Source organism: Cetorhinus maximus, chromosome 13 (genome assembly GCF_964194155.1).
Source record: "Cetorhinus maximus chromosome 13, sCetMax3.hap1.1, whole genome shotgun sequence".
In the NCBI taxonomy this organism is placed as follows: domain Eukaryota; kingdom Metazoa; phylum Chordata; class Chondrichthyes; order Lamniformes; family Cetorhinidae; genus Cetorhinus; species Cetorhinus maximus.
The window spans coordinates 93472186-93494121 of NC_135891.1; the positions used below are offsets into that span (position 1 = coordinate 93472186).

The 21936-nt window shown below is 44.8% G+C and overlaps 1 protein-coding gene across 2 annotated transcripts in view; it reads left to right on the plus strand.

Annotated features, from left to right (window-relative positions):
- The first annotated feature begins 17937 nt into the window (after positions 1-17937).
- Positions 17938-21936, plus strand: part of kank3 (KN motif and ankyrin repeat domains 3) — an 86922-nt gene continuing 82923 nt past the window's right edge. Inside the window, exon 1 of one of the 2 annotated variants that reach the window (XM_078555812.1) lies at positions 17938-18122. The gene's annotated coding sequence lies outside the window, so the exon portion shown is untranslated. The remainder of the gene's footprint in view (positions 18123-21936) is intronic. The other variant, XM_078555810.1, reaches the window with a different exon arrangement.

The window sequence follows — 21936 nt, forward strand, 5'->3', positions numbered from 1 at the left end:
AAAGGGTAAAATCAAAATTTTATATAAAAACAGATTCTGCATAAACATTTTACAGAAATCAAAATTGCCCCTAGGCAAATTGCACTCCAGTTTTGTCCATCAGTGCTGTGTCCAGCCACAGCAGGGCAGCAGAGAGAATAGTGACATCATCTGTGCTTCAATGTCATTGATGCTATTTCACAATCAACCAGCAGGAGGCAAAGCCACACAAGGCATCTTTCCCTGTAGGATTAAACCTTGTGCCCAGATCCTCTGCTATATTCAGATTTTGAAACAGTATCTACCTGGTCAGGCTGTGGCTGGCTACAACAGGCAGGGCCATTTTGGTATAAACTTTGAGACTTTGATACTGTGACACTGTAACTGAATAAAAACAGGTGTGAGGTACTCAAAAATTTTAATCCTATCTCCTTTGCAGTTATTAACAAGAATGAGAGACCTTTTAGGTTGCTACAGTCATCAATAGGTCATTGTCCAGGCCGCTACAAGCATCTAGTTTCAATCGTAGCTTAAGCAGCAAGTTCTAACAGGTCAGTTTGGAATCTGGTTCCCGCCTGATTCCCACTTCCTATGAGAATTTGCAATAACCAAGTGTTTTGAATTTGGTGTCACTTATGGCTCACCGCACCACTGGCAGATCTGGCTTGGTAAATTCTGGGTCTTATTGTGTTAGCAGTAGGACTAATTATATTAAGTTGTACAAAGGTCAGGGAAAGAAAAATTGGCAGGTTTTGAAGAGAGGGAGGGACTACGTGAAACAATTATTGTTCATTTCCCATGTTCCAAAACTTGCATTTATATAGCACCTTCAACATAGCAAATTGTCCCAAGATGTTTCATGGCAGCGTTGTCAACAAAACTTAACACTTAATTACATTAGGTAAGAGGTGACCAAAAACTTGGTCAAAGTCTTAAGTTTGAAGGAGGAGGGAGAGAGAGAGATAGAGAGGTTTCGTGAGGGGATTCTAGAGCTTGGGGCCTAGGCAGTTGAAGTCAATGATAGAGTGATGACAATCAGTGATGGGCAAGAGGCCAGAATTGCAAGAGTGCAAAGGTATCGGAGCACTGTAGGGCTTCAGGACTTTACAGAGATACAAATTGATAGATTGGTTAAGGCAGAAAGAAAAATTGACCAAATATAGCAAATGGACAGAAATGAAAGGTGACATCCAGTCTCCATGCTCAGAAGTCAAAGGTTAGAGGTCACCTATTCACCACTTTTCAGTTCATCTCCTCTCTTACTCTGAGTATTTGAAGGTAAACTGTAACAATAAAGAGATTACATGTTGATGCCAGGGCCCTGTCCACAGGTGATCATAAATCCAACCAACCATTGTTATGACCTGTACAGAACATTCCTGCAGGAAGTTGTGGAACTGCCAAGGGAATAAGCTTAAACAGGAAGGTTTTACTGGCAGTGACCCCTGTTTACAAATCAAATCATTCAGAAGCAGTGATCTAATGAAAATAGAAAATGCTGGAAACGGGTCAGTAAGCATCTACCGAGAGAGGGAGGAACAGCGTTAACAATTCAGACTGATGATCTTTCATCAGTTCTACTGATTATTTCCAGAATTTTCTATTGTTACTCAGGTAAAAATAACGATAACTTTATTTCTGCATCTGAATTATTTCGCTTTTGATCTAATTAGGATGTTGTAAGTCATGAGGGGGTCACTCTTGTAATCACAGGCTGGATTACAGCTTCAATTTACCTGCTTTCTGTGGTCTTGGACCCATGTCAATAATCCTCAAGAACATTTTTATTATGAAGAAAACCTGGCTCAGTGAAGGGCTGAGATTTAGGAGGTGAGATGAGGTAAATCCAGAAGTCATGATTAGGTAACTATAGCTTGTATTTTTAAAGCCAAGTTTTAAAAGCCATTGCTGCACATTTGGAAACAATTAGTTGAAAAAGCCATGCCCATAATTGGGTATAATTGAGGGGTGACCAGAGGCTCTAATGTGGTACATTTAAACAGAAGTGGCACTGAGTATGTGCTGGAAGGGATGGGGCTCTTGAGCTAAGGCTCCTGGCACATCTATAGATCTCACCCACCACCTCAGAATTCAAACTCCTGGAAGGTATAAATGGGAGGTTGAATGGTTGAAGGTCCTCCACTGCTGATCCTCATCCTCAATATCAAAGCAGCTGACACCTTTGACTTGCTTCTGTAGTTATTTGGTTTAGGAGCTGAGTCATACTGGTACAGAAGGCAGCTATTCGGCCCATTGAGTCCATTCTGGCTCTCTGTAGAGAGCCCCATATTACCTGCTCTACCCCAGTAACCCTGTAAACTTATTTCCTTCAAGTGCCCATCCAATTTCCTTTTGAAATCATTCAATTTCTCTGTTTCCACCTCCCTAATGGTCAGCGAGTTCCAGGTCATTACCACTTGATGTGTAAAAAAGTTCTTCCCACGCCCACCCCCTGCATCTCTTATCCACAATCTTAAATCTGTGTCCCCTATCCTTTGCTATCAGTTAAAAGGAATAGCTTTCCTTTGTCTACTTTATCTAAATCTGTCATAATCTTGTACACCTCTATCAAATCTCTCCTCAATCCCCTTCACTCCAAGGAGAACAACCTCAAGATTCTCCAACCTAATCTTATAACTAAAATCCCCCAACCCTGGAACCATCCTGGTAAATCTTCTTTGCACTCTCTCCAGGACCCTCACATTGTTTATAAAGTGTGGTGACCAGAACTGCACAGTGGTTATTTATTGAAGTCCGTGCACTGACCATGCACTAGTTTGATCACCGCTGGTGCAGGCCAGATCATTCAGTGACAAAGCCATTCATGCTGTGGAAATGCAGGGAATGACAAGGAGGAATCCACAGAATCCCAGGAATGATGGGTCACCAGTTTTTTTTAGCTCACTCATGGGATGTGGGCATCGCCAGCTAGGCCAGCATTCATTGCCCATCCCTAGTTCCCCTTGAGAAGGTGGTGGTGAGCTGCCTTCTTGAACTGCTGCAGTCCATGTGGTTTAGGTACACCCACAGTAATGTTGGGGAGGGAATTCCAGGATTTTGACCCAGCGACAGTGAAGGAACGGTGATATATTTCCAAGTCAGGATAGTGAGTGACTTGGAATGGGACTTCCAGGTGGTGGTGTTTCCATCTATCTGCTGCCCTTGTCCTTCTAGATGGTAGTGGTCATGGGTTTGGAAGGTGCTGTCTAAGGAGCCTTGGTGAATTCTTGTAGTGCATCTTGTAGATGGTACACACTGCTGCTACTGTGCGTCGGTGGTGGAGGGAGTGAATGTTTGTGGATGTGGTGCCAATCAAGCGGGCTGCTTTGTTTTGGATGGTATCAAGCTTCTTAAGTGTTGTTGGAGCTGCACACATCCAGGCAAATGGGAAGTATTCCATCACACTCCTGACTTGTGCCTTGTAGATGGTGGACAAGCTTTGGGGAGTTAGGTGGTGAGCTACTCACTGCAGGATTCCTAGCCTCTGACCTGCTTTTGTAGCCACAGTATTTATATGGTTAGTCCAATTCAGCTTCTGGTCAATGGTAACCCCCAGGATTTTGACAGTGGAGGATTCAGTGAAGGTAATGCGATTGAATGTCAAGGGATGATGGTTAGATTCTCTCTTGTTAGAGATGGTCATTGCCTAGCACTTGTGTGGTGCAAATATTACTTGCCACTTGTCAATCCAAGCCTGGATATTGTCCAGGTCTTGCTGCATTTGGACATGGACTGCTTCAGTATTTGAGGAGTCGCGAATAGTGCTGAACATTGCGCAGTCATCAGTGAACAACCTCACTTCTGACCTTATGATGCAAGGAAGGTCATTGATAAAGCAGCTGAAGATGGTTGAGCCTAGGACGCTACCCTGAGGAACTCCTGCAGTGATGTCCTGGAAATCAAAAGATGGAGGATCCATGTAGGTGGAGGTAAGAAATAACGGAGAAGAAGACACTGGTGGGAGTAGTCTACAGGCCTCCTAACAGTAGCTATACTGTAGGACAGAGAATAAATCAGGAGATAATGAGGGCAAGTAAAAAAGAGGCAGTACATTAATCATGGGTGACTTTAATCTTCACGTAGAATGGGAAAATCAAATTGACAGAGGTGGCCATGAGCAAGAATTCATATAGTGTATTTGGGGCAGTTTCCTAGAACACTATGTTCTGGATCCAACCACGAATCAGGCTATTTTGGATCTGGTAATGTGTAATGAGGCAGGTTTAATAAATGATCTCAGAGTAAAAGATCCTGTAGGAAACAGTGATCATAACATGGTAGAAATTAGCATTCAGTTTGAGAGTGAGAAACTTGGGTCAGAAACAACTGTGCTAAACTTAAATAAGGGTAATTACAAAGAAATGAGGGCAGAGTTGGCTAGAGTGGACTGGGAAAGGAGTTTAGCAGAAAAGACAGTTGATAAACAATGGCAGACGTTTAAGAAAATAGTTTATAACTCACAGCCAAGATATATTCCAGTGAGGAAGAAGGATTCTGGGAAGGAGATAAACCAACCATGGTTAACCAAGGAAGTTAAGGATAATATCAAATTGAAAGAAAAGATATACAATGCGGCAAAGATTAGTGGTAAGCCAAAGGATTGGGAAAGTTTAAAAAACCAATAAAAGATGACCAAAAAATAATAACGAGGGAGAAATTAAACTTTGAGGGTAACCTAGCAAGTAATATAGTTATTATGCATTATTTATAAATGCATAATATAATCAAGCAGAGTCAGCATGGCTTCATGAAGGGGAAATCATGCCCTGACAAAATTATTACAATTCTTTGAGGAGGTAACAAGCAGGATAGAAAAAGGGGAACCAATAGATGTAATGTATTTGGATTTCCAAAAGGCATTTGATAAGGTACGTCACATAAGGCTACTTAATAAGATAAGAGCTCATGGTGTTGGGGGTAGTTATTAGCATGGATAGACGATTGGCTAACTAATAGAAGACAGAGAGTTGGGATAAGGGGGGCAATAGCAGGATGGCAACCTGTAACTAGTGGAGTGCTACAGGGATCAGTACTGGGGCCACAATTATTTACAATATATATTAATGACTTGGATGAGGGAAGTGAATGTACTATCGCCAAGTTTGTGGATGACACAAAAATAGGTGGGAAGGCAAGTGGTGAGGATGACACAAGGAGTCTGCAGAGGGATATAGACAGGTTAAGTGAGTGGGTAAAAACTTGGCAGATGGAATATAATGTGGGAAAATGTGAGGTTTTGCACTTTGACAGGAAGAGTAGAAGAGCTGAATATTATTTAAATGGAGAAAGACTGCAGAAAGCTGCAGCTCAGAGAGATTTGGGAGTCCTCGTGCATGAATCACAAAAAGCTAGCTTACAAGTTCAGCAGGTAATAGGGAAGCCAAATGAAATGTTCGCCTTTATTTCAAAGGGAATGGAATATAAAAATAGGGAAGTCTTATTAAGAATATACAAGACACTAGTTAGACCACACTTAGAATACGGTGAACAGATTTGGTCCCCTTATCTAAGGAAAGATATACTGGCATTGGAGGCAGTCCAGAGAAGGTTCACTAGGTTGATCACCTGTATGGAGGGATTTTCTCGTGAGGAGAGGTTGAGTAGGTTGGGCTTGTACTCATTGGAATTTAGAAGAATGAGAGGTGACCTTATTGAAACATATAAGATTCTTAGAAGTCTTGACAGGGTAGATGCTGAGATGTTGTTTCCTCTTGTGGGAGAGTCTAGGACCAGAGGGCATAATCTCAGAGTAAGGGGTCGCCCATTTAAGTCAGAGATGAGGAGGAATTTCTCCTCTCAGAGGGTAGTGAATCTGTGGAAGTCTTTACTGCAGCGCGTGTAGAGGCTGGGTCATTAAGTATATTCAAGGCTGAGTTAGACAGATTTTTAATCAGTAAGGGAATCAAGGGTTATGGGGAAAAGGCAGGAAAGTGGAGTTGAGGATTATCAGATCAGCCGTGATCTCATTGAATGGTGGAACAGACTCGATGGGCCGAATGGCCTACTTCCGCTCCTACGTCTTATGGTCTTATGGAAATGATTGACCTCCAACAACCGCAACCATCTTCCTTTGTGTCAGGTATGACTCCAACCAGCGGAGAGTTTTCTCCCTGATTCCCATTGACTCCAGTTTTGCTAGGGCTCCTTGATGCCACACTCAGTCAAATGCTGCCTTGATGTCAAGGGCAGTCACTTTCACCTCATTCGAGTTCAGCTCTTTTGTCCATGTTTGAATCAAGTCTGTAATGAGCTCAGGAGCTAAGTGATCCTGGCAGAGCCCAAACTAAGCAGCAGTGAGCAGGTTATTGCTAAGCAAGTGCCGCATGATAGCACTGTTGATGACTCCCTTCCATCACTTTACGGATGATCGAGAGTAGACTAATGGGGTGATAATTGGCTGGGTTGGACTTGTCCTGCATTTTGTGTACAGGACATACCTGGGCAATTTTTCACATTGCCAGGTAGATGCCAGTGTTGTAGCTGTACTGGAACAGCTTGGCTAGGGGTGTGGCAAATTCTGGAGCAAAAGTCTTCGGTACTATTGCCGGAACATTATCAGGGCTCATGGCCTTTGCAGTATCCAGTGACGTCAGCTGTTTCTTGATATTATGTGGAATGAATTGAATTGGGTGAAGACTGGCATCTGTGATGCTGGGGACCTCTGGAGGAGGCTGAGATGGATCATCCACTCGGCACTTCTGGCCGAAGGTTGTTACAAAAGCTTCAGCCTTATCTTTTGCACTGATGTTCTGGGCTCCCCCATCATTGAGGATGGGGATATTTGTGGAGCTTCCTCCTCCAGTGAGTTATTTAATTGTCCACCACCATTCATGACTGGATGTGGCAGGACTGCAGATCTTAGATCTGATCCATTGATTGTAGAATCACTTAGCTCTGTCTATTGCTTGTTGCTTATGCTGTTTGGCACGCAAGTAGTCTTGTGTTGTAGCTTCACCAGGTTGACATCTCATTTTTAGGTATGCCTGGTGCTGCTCCTGGCATGCCCTCCTGCATTCTTTATTGAACCAGGGTTCATCCACTGGCTTGGTGGTAATGGTTCAGTGGAGGATGTTCTGGGCCATGAGGTTACAGATTGTGTACGAGTACAATTCTGTTGCTGATGGCCCACAGTGCCTCATGGTGGCCCAGTCTTGTGTTGCTAGATCTGTTCGAAATCTATCCCATTTAGCATGGTGGTGGTGCCACTCCTCAATGTGAAGACAGGACTTTGTCTCCACAAGGACTATGCGGTTGTCCCTCCTACCGATACTGTCATGGACAGATGCATCTGCGGAAGGCAGGTTGTGAGGATGAGGTCAAGTATGTTTTTCCCTCTTGTTGGTTCCCTCACCACCCTCAAAGCTTCCTCCAAATGGTGTTCAACATGGAGGAGCAGTGATTCATCAGCTGAGGGAGGGCAGTACGTGATAGTCAGCAGGAGGTTTCCTTGCCCATGTTTGACCTGATGCCATGAGACTAGGAATTGATGTTGAGGACTCCCAGGGCAACTCCCTCCTGACTGTAAACCACTGTGCTGCCACGTCTGCTGGGCCTGTCCTGCTGGTGGGACAGGACATACCCAGGGATGGTGATGGTGGTGTCTGGGACATTATCTGCAAGGTATGATTCCATGAGTATGACTATGTCAGGCTGTTGCTTGACTAGTCTGTGAGACAGCTCTCCCAGTTTTGGCACTATTCCCCAGGTGTTAGTAAGGAGGACTTTGCAGGGTCGACAGGGCTGTGTTTGCCGTTGTTGTTTCTGGTGCCTAGGTCAATGGGCCAGTCTGCCTATGAACAGTGCTCTAATTAGGGTGAAAGCTTCCTTAAAAATAGTTATTGACATCCAAAAGGCTTCTATGCCAGTCATAACGATCCGAGACAATTTGCATTTTCTTAGTAGCTAGTTAACCTGCCTGGTGTCACCCTAGAGAGTGCAGTGCAGTCCAGGACTGACCCCAGGTTGTGCTGAGTTAGCCCATCTCAATGCGGACAGCAGAATGGATTCTACAACAGGTGCTCACTGCCTTTGGTTGGTGAGAAGAGAAATCAACCAAGGCTCCTGCTCCCGATCATTACCCAGTGACCTCTGTGTGGATGTTAGCTGCAGGATCAGACTTGGTTGTGGTGTGTGCCCTGTGTATTTGAAGCATTTGACTTATTAGACTGTTAGATGTTCAGGGGCTCGCCAGGACCTGACCATGGTAGGCAAGCAGAAATTGCACCTGTGATTTGTGGGGTCAGTAAGAGATCTCTTCATTTTGCCAGGCTAACAGGCACTTGCATCACTCCAGGCATATCGAGGGCATCCATCTGCCCCTGGCTGAGGGACACTTCAGTGCCTGCTCATCAAAAGGGTGTGTCCAGCCCCAGGCCCACAAGAACCCCATCCTCCAATTCTCATCTTCTTTCAGTCCCCTGTATTAGGGATGCAATACTGAAGCTTTTTCAAAACAGTACAGATGTGTGAATGGGATAGGGGCAGAGCAGGGATTATCAATGGGATAATGACAGTGCAGGATTTTTAATCATATGGTGGCAATGTAGTATTATAGGTGGGTCAGAGCCAGTGTACAGTTATGGATGGGAGAGGGTCAGTGCAGGATTATAGATGGGACAGTATCAGTGCAGGATTATAGATGGGACAGCATTAGTGCAGGATTACAGATGGGACAGTATCAGTGCAGGATTATAGATGGGACAGTATCAGTGCAGGATTATAGATGGGACAGGGTTAGTGCAGGATTATAGATGGGACAGGGTTAGTGCAGGATTATAGATGGGACAGTATCAGTGCAGGATTATAGATGGGACAGGGTTAGTGCAGGATTGTAGATTGGACAGCATTAGTGCAGGGTTATAGATGGGACAGTATCAGTGCAGGATTATAGATGGGACAGCATCAGTACAGGATTATAGATGGGACAGTATCAGTGCAGGATTATAGATGGGACAGTATCAGTGCAGGATTATAGATGGGACAGTATCAGTGCAGGATTATAGATGGGACGGTATCAGTGCAGGATTATAGATGGGACAGTATCAGTGCAGGATTATAGATGGGACAGTATCAGTGCAGGATTATAGATGGGACAGTATCAGTGCAGGATTATAGATGGGACAGTATCAGTGCAGGATTATAAATGGGACAGCATTAGTGTAGGATTATAGATGGGACAGTATCAGTGCAGGATTATAGATGGGACAGGGTTAGTGCAGGATTATAGATGGGACAGTATCAGTGCAGGATTATAAATGGGACAGCATTAGTGCAGGATTATAGATGGGACAGGGTTAGTGCAGGATTATAGATGGGACAGTATCAGTGCAGGATTATAAATGGGACAGCATTAGTGCAGGATTATAGATGGGACAGGGTTAGTGCAGGATTATAGATGGGACAGTATCAGTGCAGGATTATAAATGGGACAGCATTAGTGCAGGATTATAGATGGGACAGGGTTAGTGCAGGATTATAAATGGGGCAGGGTCAGTGCAGGATTATAGATGGGACGTGGCAGTGCAATATTATAGATGGGACATGGGCTGTGCACAATTATAGATGGGATCGGGTCAGGGCAGGATTATAGGTGGGACAGTACCAGGGAGGATTATATTTGGGGCAGGGGCAGTGCAGGATCATAGATGGCTCAGGGCAGTGCACGACTCTACGTGGGACAGCATCAGTGCAGGTTCATATGTGGGACAGGGGCCATGCACAATTATAGATGGGACAGGAGCAGTGCAAGATTAAAGTTGTGTCAGGGTCAGTGCACGACTATAGATGGGATGGGGCAGTGCAGGATTATAGATGGGAAAGCATCAGTGCAGGATTATAGATGGGACAGCATTAGTGCAGGATTATAGATGGGACAGCATTAGTGCAGGATTATAGATGGGACAGTATCAGTGCAGGTTTATAGATGGGACAGTATCAGTGCAGGATTATAGATGTGACAGGGGCAGTGCAGGTTTAGATGGGATGGGTCAGCGCAGGATTAGAGAAGGTGCAGGACCGTGCACAATTCTAGAAGGGACAGCATCAGTGCAGGTTTATAAATGGGACAGGGACCATGCACAATTGTAGGTGGGATGGGAGCAGTGCAGGATTATAGGTGGGACAGGGACAATGCAAGGTTATAGATGGCATGGGGTAGTGCACAATCCTAGATGGGGCAGCATCAGTGCAGGTTTATAGATGGGACAGGGACAGGGCAGGATTAGATGGGATGGGTCAGTGCAGCATCATAGATGGGACAGGGGCCGTGCACGTTTATAGGTGGCAGCGGGTCAGTGTAGGATTAGATGGGACGGGTCAGTGCAAGATTATAGCTGGGATGGGGCAGTGCACAATTATAGATGGTCAGTGCAGGATGTGGTCAGTGCAGGATTATTGACGGGAAAGGGTCAGCACAGGATTATAGGTGGGAGAATGTCAGTGCAGGATTATCGATGTGATAAGATCAGTGCAGGATTACAGATGGGACAGCGTCAGTGCAGGTACACGATGGGATGGGATCAGTGCAGGATTATCAATGAGACAGTGTCAGTTCAGGATTACAAATGGGACAGGGTTATTGCCGGATTATACATCGGACCGGATCACTGAAGGATTACAGATGGGACAGGGTCAGTTCAAATTTATAGGTGGGACAGAGTCGGTGCAGGATTATAGAAGTGACAGGGTCAGTGCTGTATTGTAGATGGGACAAGGGCAGTGCAAATTTATAAATGGGACAGGGTCAGCGCAGGATTATAGATGGTATAAAATCAGTGCAGGATTAGGGATGGGACAGGGTCAGTGCAGGATTATTGATGGGACCGGGCAGTGCAGGATTATAGATGGGATAGGGTCAGTGCAGGATTCTAGATGGAACAGGGTCAGTGCAGGTTCATAGATGGGACAGGAGCAGTGGAGGATTATAGGTGGGACAGCATCAGTGCAGGATTATAGGTGGGACAGCATCAGTGCAGGATTATAGGTGGGATAGCATCAGTGCAGGTGCACAGATGGGATGGGGCAGTGCACAATTATAGATGGGACAGGATCAGCGCACGATTATAGATGGTCAGTGCAGGATGTGGTCAGTGCAGGATTATTGATGGGAAAGGGTCAGTGCAGGATTATAGGTGGGAGAATGTCAGTGCAGGATTATCGATGTGATAGGATCAGTGCAGGATTACAGATGGGACAGCGTCAGTGCAGATACACAGATGGGATGAGATCAGTGCAGGATTATCAATGGGACAGTGTCAATTCAGGATTACAATTGGGACAGGGTTATTGCCGGATTATACATCAGACCCGATCACTGCAGGATTACAGATGGGACAGGGTCAGTGCAGGATTATAGATGGGACAGGGTCAGTTCAAATTTATAGGTGGGACAGAGTCGGTGCAGGATTATAGATGTGACAGGGTCAGTGCTGTATTATAGATGGGACAGGGGCAATGCAAATTTATAAATGGGACAGGGTCAGCGCAGGATTATAGATGGTATAAAATCAGTGCAGGATTAGGGATGGGACAGGGTCAGTGCAGGATTATTGATGGGACAGGGCGAGTGCAGGATCAGGGATGGGATAGGGTCAGTGCATCATAAGAGATGGGACAGGGTCAGTGCAGGATTACAAATGGGACAGGGTCAGTATTGGATGACAGATGGGACAGGTTATGTGCAACATTATAGATGGTACTTGGGCCATGCAGGATTATAGCTGAGACATGGTCAGTGCAGGATTACAGATTGGTCAGGATCAGTGAGGGTTTATGAATGAGACATGGCCAGTGCAGGATTATAGATGGGACAGGGGCAGTGCAGGATTATAGATGGTACTTGGGCCATGCAGGATTATAGCTGAGACACGGTCAATGCAGGACTACAGATTGGTCAGGATCAGTGAAGGTTTATGAAGGAGACATGGTCAGCGCAGGATTATAGATGGGACAGGGGCAGTGCAGGATTAGGGATGAGACAGGGGCAGTGTGGGATTATAATGGGACAGGGGCAGTGCAGGATTATAATGGGACGGGGCAGTGCGGGATTATAATGGGACGGGGCAGTGCGGGATTATAATGGGACAGGGCAGTGCGGGATTATAATGGGACAGGGCAGTGCAGGATTTTAGATGGGACAGGGCAGTGAGGGAGTATAGATGGGACAGAGGCCATGCAGGATTAGAGATGGGAGATGGTCAGTGCATCATTATTGATAGGACAGGGTCAGTGCAGGATTATAATGGGACTGGGGCAGTGTGGTATTATGGATGGGACAGGAGCAGTGCGGGATTATAGATGGGACAGGGGCAGTGCAAGATTAGGGATGAGTCAGGGGCAGTGTGGGATTATGATGGGACAGGGGCAGTGCGGGATTATAATGGGACAGGGGCAGTATGGGATTATAATGGGACAGGGGCAGTGCAGGATTATAATGGGACTGGGGCAGTGTGGGATTAAGGATGGGACAGGGGCAGTGCAGGATTAGGTATGAGTCAGGGGCAGTGTGGGATTATAATGGGACAGGGGCTGTGTGGGATTATAATGGGACAGGGGCAGTGCGGGATTATAATGGGACAGGGCAGTGCGGGATTATAATGGGACAGGGGCAGTGCAGGATATTAGATGGGACGGGGCAGTGTGGGAGTATAGATGGGACAGAGGCCGTGCAGGATTAGAGATGGGACATGGTCATTGGTGGATTATAGATGGAGCAAGGACAGTAATGTATTACAAATGGGACAAGATTATTGAGGGATTATACATTAGACAGGGTCACTACTAGATTACAGATGGGACAGGGTCAGTACAGAATTATAGGTGGGTCAGGGGCAGTGCAGGTTTATAAACGGGACAAGGTCAGTGCAGGATTATTAATGGGGTCTGGTTAGTGCAGGATTCTATATGGGAACAGGTTCAGTGCAGGATTATAGTTGCGATCAAGTCAGTGCAGTATTATGAACGGAACATGGTCAGTACAGGTTTATAAATGGTACAGGGTCAGTGCAGTATTAAAAATGGGACAGGGGCAGTAGGTGATTATAGATGGGACAAGCTCAGTGTATGATTACTGATAGTATAGGATCAGTGCCGGATTATTGATGGGACAGGGTAAATGCAGGATTATCGATGGGACAGGGTTAATGCATCATTATAGATGGGATACGGCCAGTGCCGGATTTTAGATGGGACAGGGTCAGTGCTGGAATATACATGGGACAGGATCAGTACAGGATTGGAGATGGGACAGTGTCAGTGCAGGATTATTGATGGGGCAGGTTTGGTGCAGGATTATAGATGGTGTTGGATCAGTGCAGGATTATAGATTGGACAGAGCAACTGCAGGATTACAGACGGGACAGGGTCAGTGCAGGATTTTAGTTGGGCAGAGTCAATGCAGGATTATTGGTGGGAATGGTTCGGTGTAGGATTATAGATTGGACAGGGTCAGTCCAGTATTATAGATGGGATCGGGTCAGTGCAGGATTATAGGTGGGTCAGGAGTAGTGCAGGTTTATAAACAGGACAAGGTCAGTGCAGGATTATTAATGGGATCTGGTTAGTACAGGATTATATATGGGATCAAGTCAGTGCAGGATTATAGATGGGCTAGGGTCAATGCAGGATTATAAATATGGACAGGGATAGTGCAGGATTACAGATGTGGACAGGGTCAGTGCAGGATTACAGGTGGGGCAGGTTCAGTACAGAATTATAGATGGGACAGGATCACTGGAGGATTATAAATGGGACAATGTTAGTGAAGGATTATAGATGGGACAGGGGCAGTGCAGAATTATAGATGGGATCAGGTTAGTGTAGGTTTATATATGAGATCAGGGTTTTGCAGGATTATTGATGGCATCGGTCAGTGCAGGATTATAGATGGGATCAGGGCAGTGCAGGGTTATAGATGCGATCCGTTCAGTGCAGGATTATAGATGGGATCTTGTTATGGTGGGATCCAGTGTTTGATGTGCCAGGGAAGAATGATAGTTGAACTACTGAGGTTTACTTTTCTGCCAATGAAAATTCCTTAAAACATCATTCAGATTGAAGATCCTGCAAACAGACGGCAGAGTAATAGGTGAAACAGCAGGATTCAATTTTCAAATACCAATGTTCGATCCCCAGAAACATAAAGACTGGAAATGTTGTTTTTAAAGAGTTAGTCAGTCTGCAGCAGTAAAGAAAGTAGACAGGATGTGATGTTTTGGGTGTAGTACATTCATCAGAACTCAAGGCCCCCCTTAATCTGAAGGGTTACCCAGTTCAAATGTCATAAACTGTCTCTTCTTCCAGGGACTGCCTGAACTGCTGTGTATCTCTGGCTTTTTCTGGTTTTGGTCTCCAGGTTCCATTCCTTAAATTATCAGCTCAGAATCCAGACTGTCGCCCAAAACCAAAACTGATGAGGAACCCAACATACAGAGGGAGCTAAGGCAGAGACAGCCTGGTAACGTACAGCCACTGATCCATTTGCCACTTAATTGTTTCACTCCTCTATTATACTCCTGTGTGCTGGGGATGCAGGCTTCCAACTCAGAGTCACTTATCCATTATTTGCTATTTGTTGCCTTGGTATTACTTCCAAATAATGAGGAGATTCTCACTGCATGTTAACGGCAGTTAATCTAGACCAGCTGAAATGTCCATTGTGCCAATGACATTCCCATTGCATTAAACCAGTGGTTCTCAAACATTTTCATTCACAGACCCCTTAGGCAGGGCAAAGGGCATTGCGGACCACCTACTTACCCTACCCCACCTGCTTTCGCTCACTACTGCAAAAATGCTCCTCAGAATTAATGGGAAGAATGGCACTGCTTTTTGTGAGATCCCTGAGGTGATAACTGATTCTACACACGAGAGCTTCAGTCTCATGTTGGAATCCACGTTCAGCCGCTTCCCCTTTTTTGTTTTCAGCCCAACACATATTGAAAATCCAACCTTGCAGTTGATCTTAGTTAAAGAGAAAGAATGTGGGAAGAAGCCACTGGGAGGAGGAGACCACTGGTAAGAACTACCGGGAAGAGAAGCAAGGAAAAAGGCTCCAACTAGTAAAAGTGCCACAGTTGGCAGGCTTTATGTAGTGAGGACTCAGGGCCCTGGAGATCTGAGAAGGCAGAGGAAGGTTTGTGATTCGATGCTGCAAGCGTTTGGGGCAAAGGTAACCCTTTTGGAGCAGTAGCATTCTGCTCGGCATGGCCAAAGAGCTGAAGTTGTGCTTGTGAGTTGGCGCTGGAGTGCAGGCTCGGGGATCCAGGGGAACGGAGTCTCAGGAGACAAAATTGAAACCCTGTGAGGTGTGTAGTCATTGAGACAGTCCGAGTTGGAGCGACTTTTGCAAGGAATTCAGAGTTTAGGTCTTCGAAGGTGAACGCTGGAATTCCTTGTCAGAGAGACAAAATTTCAATGAGATTGGTTGACTCACAGTGTTTGCTGACGTCTGATTGGGTTGCTGAGAAACCCGTGGCATAAGCCTTGGTCACATTTGCCATTTATTATGCATGTTGGTGTGTTCGACCACAGTTTGTCTATTTTTCACATGTACCTCATGTTAATTTTGAGTGTTAGAGTATAAGATAAATTTTGGAAATTGTCTTAGTTTTATGACTTTATCTATTAAAGTTTATTTTGTTTGTTCAGAAACCATGGAATCTTGTGGTTTTATTCACTTAGCAACTGTCTTGGATCTCTAAATTTATCTACTTTAAACAAGACGTTACTGGTCCCTAAACAGATTGTACCAAAACCTTGGGGGTTTGGTCCAGGGTCATAACATAAATTGGGGGCTCTTGTGGGATTTTGTATCCACTGACAAATACAAGTGTTGGTGCTTGCTGAGGTATGGTTGTTAAGATTCCTACAATGAATTTTACTATACTGATTGAAAAGCAGAAGACAGGGCATAAAAAAGCAAATTGTCAGAAGCTGAATGGTAAATCAGCGTCAGTAATAGGGACACTTTAGGAGTCTTCGAGAAAGGCTGTATCAGTACAGGCAATGGGTGGTAAAACTGTAGCAGTGGTATCATTGAAAAATGTTTCCTCAGAACCGACTAGAAAGGGGGATATGGCTCAGGATAATAAAGGGGATTCTTCTTTGAATACTGCTAAAGTGAGGCAGGTTACTTGAAGGTTATAGAGATTTTAACTCAAAAGGAGAAGTGTTCCCTTAATCCTTAATCCTCCAACAAAACAAGCAAACAAATTAATATTTTGAGAGCTACTGGGGCAGATCAATCATTGATGATGGCTGACAATACAAAGAGAAAGTATTAATACGGGGTCTTTATGGAGCTTATGAACCTGTTCCCTTATGTAACGTCAATTTATAAAGTGACTTAGTGAACGGAATTGTTATGGTGGGAATTGTTCTTAGTTTATCTATGGAAGGGGTAGATTTTATGCTGGGTGAGGATTTTGCAGGTTTGGAATTTTTTGCACCTCCGAGAGTTTTGGAGAGAGCCAGTTGAGGTGAGGGAAATAGAGATTTGGCAGGAGGAACATCCTGGACTTTTCCCCAGTTGCGGAGCAGCTAGAGCCGAAGTTCGTAAGGCTAGACAGGATGACGTGGAAAAACAACTACCCAGGACCAAGAAAAGTTAGTATCAGAAACGCAAGAATGTCAAAGGCTCCATGAGGAATTAGGCTTTGCTAATGGGAAACTGATCAGTGTAGAGAACCAATTATCACGCATGAAAACTGAGTTTGCTAATGAAAAAATGAGAACTGTTGAGAAATTCTTGGGATCTGTCTTGGTCGCATTTGCCAGTTATTGTGCAGTGTGGTGTGTTCGACCACAGTTTGTCTCTTTTTCACATGTACCTCATGTTAATTCTGAATGTTAGAGTATAAAATAGATATTGTAAATTGTTTTACTTTTCTGACTGTAAAGTTTATTTTGTTTGTTCAGAAGCTGCGGAACCTTGTGGTTTTATTCTCTTAGCAAGCGTCTTGGATGTCTAACTTTGTCTACTTTAAACAAGAAGTTACTGGATTGTACCAAACACTTGAGAGTTTGGTCCAGGGTCATGGCATATCCTAAGACTAAAAGGTGTATTCTAAAACACATGAACCGTGAACTATGTATTCACAACATTTAGAAAATGACATTGTTGTTTCTTGTGCTTATGACAACTCGTGCCATGTGGGAGCTGGTCTGTTTGTGTGACCTCATGTGAGTAGTGTGAATAAGGCTTCTGGCCTGTTCTCTCATAAGGTCTCGGTCATGGCATTGCAGTCAGCGACTTGCATTTTGGGCCAGTCCATGGACTTCCTGGAGGTGGTAATCTCTCAGATAGCAAATCTCACCATCCATCAAAGAACCAATGTCATCTACCATCAACAAGATTCACTGCAGGAACTCACCAAGGCTCCTTAAACAGCACCTTCCAAGCCCATGACCACTACCATCTCGAAGGACAAGGGCAGCAGACACATGGGAACATCACCACCTGGAAGTTCCCCTCCAAGTCACTCACCATTCTGGCTTGGAAATATATCACCGTTCCTTCACTGTCACTGGGTCAAAATCCTGGAACTCCCTCCCTAACAGTACTGTGGGTGTTCTTACACCACATGGACTGGGGTGGTTCAAGAAGGCAGCTCATCACCACCTTCTCAAGGGCAATTAGGTATGGGCAATAAATGCTGACCTAGCCAGCGAAGCCCACATCCATGAATACATTTTTTTAAATCTCACCACTGGCCAACCCATGGTTTACCAGCTCGCCTTTACAAAGATGGTGGTGAGGTCAGCAGCTGACTAGCAGCTCAAGGTGACCAGCAACGAGGCTTATTCTGCTCAAGTGACTTATCCACATCCAGTAGGGATGATGGGGGCATTCTGTCCGCCAGTTGGTCACTTGCAATGAACGGAATAAACGGGGCTTCCATAAAGTATGAAATAACAATTTATATTAACGGCGATGAGTTAAATCAGTACCCGACTGCAGAGCAATAAAGTCTCAGCCACATATTACAGGGATCAACAAACAGACGCATCCGGGCGTTGCAGTTCTCCTTGAGTTAAGAAAGGGACTCCTCCCTCTCTGGACATCTGCACTGAAGCTGCCACTTTTCCTCCGTCAGTCACACCAGCAGCTGCTGGAAGTTCAAGAACATTAAAGTCCGTGGTTTAAGGTAAGCTGAACACTGACTTCATTAGAACCAGTACGAATGGGAACAGGAGCTGTCTGATGTCTCTCTGTATTTCCAAGTTTGAGGGATGAGTGAGAGGGATTTCTAACCTTTACCGGGCATTTACGGGGCTGTCGCTGGGTCACCGGGACCTGGCTTCTCAGATATGACTGTATAAATCAAAGACCAATCAGCAGATCGGGTTGGGTGGCGAAGGATAGTGGAAAACTGTCCGAAACCCAGATCAGGAGGTGTCCGGGTTTTAAACCTACACTGAGTCCCAGAGAGGGAGAGGAGTGAAAAGGTCGAATGCTGAAACGGTGCACAGAGTCACAGTAATGGGCAAAGTTTCTCTTTAAACTGATACCATGGCTAGATATATAAAACTCCGGAAATGAAAAATGTGCAAAATCCCAGAAAAAAATGCAAAATAAATGAGATATAAATACAAGCGGTTGATGCGTGTTCAAGATAAAATTGTAAACTGCAGCCCTGGTGTGTGTGTCTGGTGAAGATAGTGTAAACTGCAGCCCTGGTGTGTGTGTCTGGTGAAGATAGTGTAAACTGCAGCCCTGGTGTGTGCGTCTGGTGAAGATATTGTAAACTGCAGCCCTGGTGTGTGTGTCTGGTGAAGATAGTGTAAACTGCAGCCCTGGTGTGTGTGTCTGGTGAAGATAGTGTAAACTGCAGCCCTGGTGTGTGCGTCTGGTGAAGATATTGTAAACTGCAGCCCTGGTGTGTGTGTCTGGTGAAGATAGTGTAAACTGCAGCCCTGGTGTGTGTGTCTGGTGAAGGTACTGTAAACTGCAGCCCTGGTGTGTGTGTGTGTCTGGTAAAGATAATGTAAACTGCAGCCCAGGTTTGTGAGCGCGCGTCCGGCGAAGGTAGTGTAAACTGCAGCCCTGGTGTGTGTGTCTAGTGAAGGTAGTGTAAACTGCAGCCCTGGTGTGTGTGTCTAGTGAAGGTAGTGTAAACTGCAGCCCTGGTGTGTGTGTCTAGTGAAGGTAGTGTAAACTGCAGCCCTGGTGTGTGTGTCTGGTGAAGGTACTGTAAACTGCAGCCCTGGTGTGTGTGTCTAGTGAAGGTAGTGTAAACTGCAGCCCTGGTGTGTGTGTCTGGTGAAGATAGTGTAAACTGCAGCCTTGGTGTGTACCTACCTGGATGTACATGACACACTACAAAAAAATAACTGGTTGCAGCTCTCCATGTTATGCAATTGGTGAATAAGCTTCCATTGTCACATTGGAACTGTTAATGTAGGGAAACTATTGGAAGCAATTCTGAGGGACAGAATTAATCTACACTTGGAGGCAGGGATTAATCAAGGACAGTCAGCATGGTTTTGTTAAGGGGAGGTCATGTCTGACCAATTTGAATGAATTTTTCGAAGAGGTGACCAGGTGTGTAGATGAAGGCAATGCATTTGATGTAGTCTACTTGGACTTCAGCAAGGCTTTTGATAAGCTCCTGCATGGGAGACTGATAACGAAGGTAAGAGCCCATGGGATCAAAGGCAATTTGACAAATTGGATTCAGAATTGGCTGAGTGGCAGGAAGCAGAGGGTGATGGTCGAAGGGTGTTTTTGTGACTCTATGCCTGTGTCCAGTGGGGTTCCACAGGGGTCGGTGTTGGGTCACTTGCTGTTTGTGGTATATATAAACGATTTAGACTTGAATGTAGGAGGGTTGATCAGTAAATTGGCGGATGACATGAAAATTGGTGGGGTGGTAAATAGTGAGGAGGATAGCCTTAGATTACAGGAGGATATAGATGGTCTGGTCAGATGGGCTGATCAGTGGCAAATGGAATTTAATCCGGATAGGTGTGAGGTGATGCACTTGGGCAGGACAAACAAGGCACGGGAATACACGATGAATGGTAGGACCCTGGGAAGCACCGAGGATCAGAGGGACCTTGGTGTGCATGTCCATTGGCCCCTTAAGGCAGCGGGACAGGTAGATAAGGTGGTTAAGAAGGCATATGGGATACTTGCCTTTATTAGCTGAGGCATAGAATATAAGAGCAGGGAGGTTATCCTGGAACTGTATAAAATGCTGGTTAGGCCACAGCTAAAGTATTGCATGCAGTTCTGGAATCCACATTATAGGAAGGATGTGATTGAGAGTGCAGAGGAGATTAACCAAGATGGTGCCTAGGCTGGAGAGTTTTAGTTATGAGGAGAGATTGGATAGACTGGGGTTATTTTCCTTGGAGCAGAGGAGATTGAGGGGGGACATGATTGAGGTGTATAAAATTATGAGGGGCATAGATAGGGTAGACAGGAAGGAACTTTTCCCCTTGGTGGAGGGATTAATAACTAGGGGGCATAGATTTAAGGTAAAGGGGAGGAGGTTTAGAGGAGATGTGACCAAGAATTTTTTCACCCAGATGGTGGTGGGAATCTGGAACTCACTGCCTGAAAGGGTGGTAGAGACAGAAACCCTCAATATTTAAGAAGTATTTGGATGTGCACTTGCGCTGCCATGGCATACAAGGCTGTGGGCCTAGTGCTGGAAAATGGGATTGGAATAGTTAGGTACTTGTTTGACCGGTACAGACTTGATGGGCCGAAGGGCCTTTTTCTGTGCTATAGACCTCTATGACTCTATGACAAAGTAAAGCCGATGTGCATGCAATAGCATTTACCATTCCACTTGATCTAACCACACCCAACATTTTCCCTGTGATTCCTCACTGCGTTCAAAGAACAATACTATGCAAAATAAGAGCACATGGTGTAGGGGATAACATATTTAGCATGGATGGAGGATTGGTTAGCAACAGGAAGCAGAAAGTAGGATAAATGGGTCTTTTTCAGGTTGGCAAGATGTGACGAGTGGAGTGCCACAGGGATCAGTGCTGGGGCCTCAACTATTTACAATTTATATGAATGACTTGGGTGATGGGACTGAATGTTTGCTAAATTTGCTGATGATACAAAGATAGATAGGAAAGTAAGTTGTGTAGAGGACATAAGGAATCTGCAAAGGGATATAAATAGGCTAAGTGAGTGGGCTAAAAATTGACAAATCAAGTATAATGTAGGAAAATGTGAAATTCACTTTGACAGGAAGAATGGAAAAACAGCATATTATTTAAATGGAGAGAGATTGCAGAATCCTGAGGTATAGAGGAAGCTGGATGTCATGAATCAGGAAAAGTGGTATGTAGGTACAGCAAGTGATTTATTGCAAGGGGAATGGAATATAAAAATAGAGCTGTTTTGCTACAGTTGTATAGGGCGTTGGTGAGACCACATCTGGAGTACTGTGTACAGTTTTGGTCTCCTTATTGAAGAAAGGATATAAATGGATTAGAAGCAATCAGGGAAGGTTCACTTGACTGATACCTGGGATGGGGGTTTATGTTACAAAGAAAGAGTGGACAGGCTGGGCCTGTCTCCATTGGAGTTTAGAAGAATGAGAGATGATTTTATTGAAACAAATGAGATCCTGAAGAGACTTGACAGGGCAGATACTGAAAGGATGTTTCCCCTTATGGGAGAGACTAGAACTGGGGGACACAGTTTAAAAATAAGGGGTCTCCTATTTAAGATGGAGACGAGAAGAAATTTTTTCTCTCAGAGCATTGTGAGACTTTGGAACTCTCTTCCCAGAGAGCAGTGGAGGCAGGGTCAATGAATATTTTTAAGGCAGAGGTAGATAGATTCTTGACTAATAGGGGGTCAAAGGTTATTAGGGGTAGGTGGAATGTGGAGTTGAGGACACAATCAGATGAGCCACGATCTTATTGAATGGCAGAGCAGGCTTGAGAGGCCGAATGGCCTACTCCTGCTCTGAATTCTTATGTTTGTAA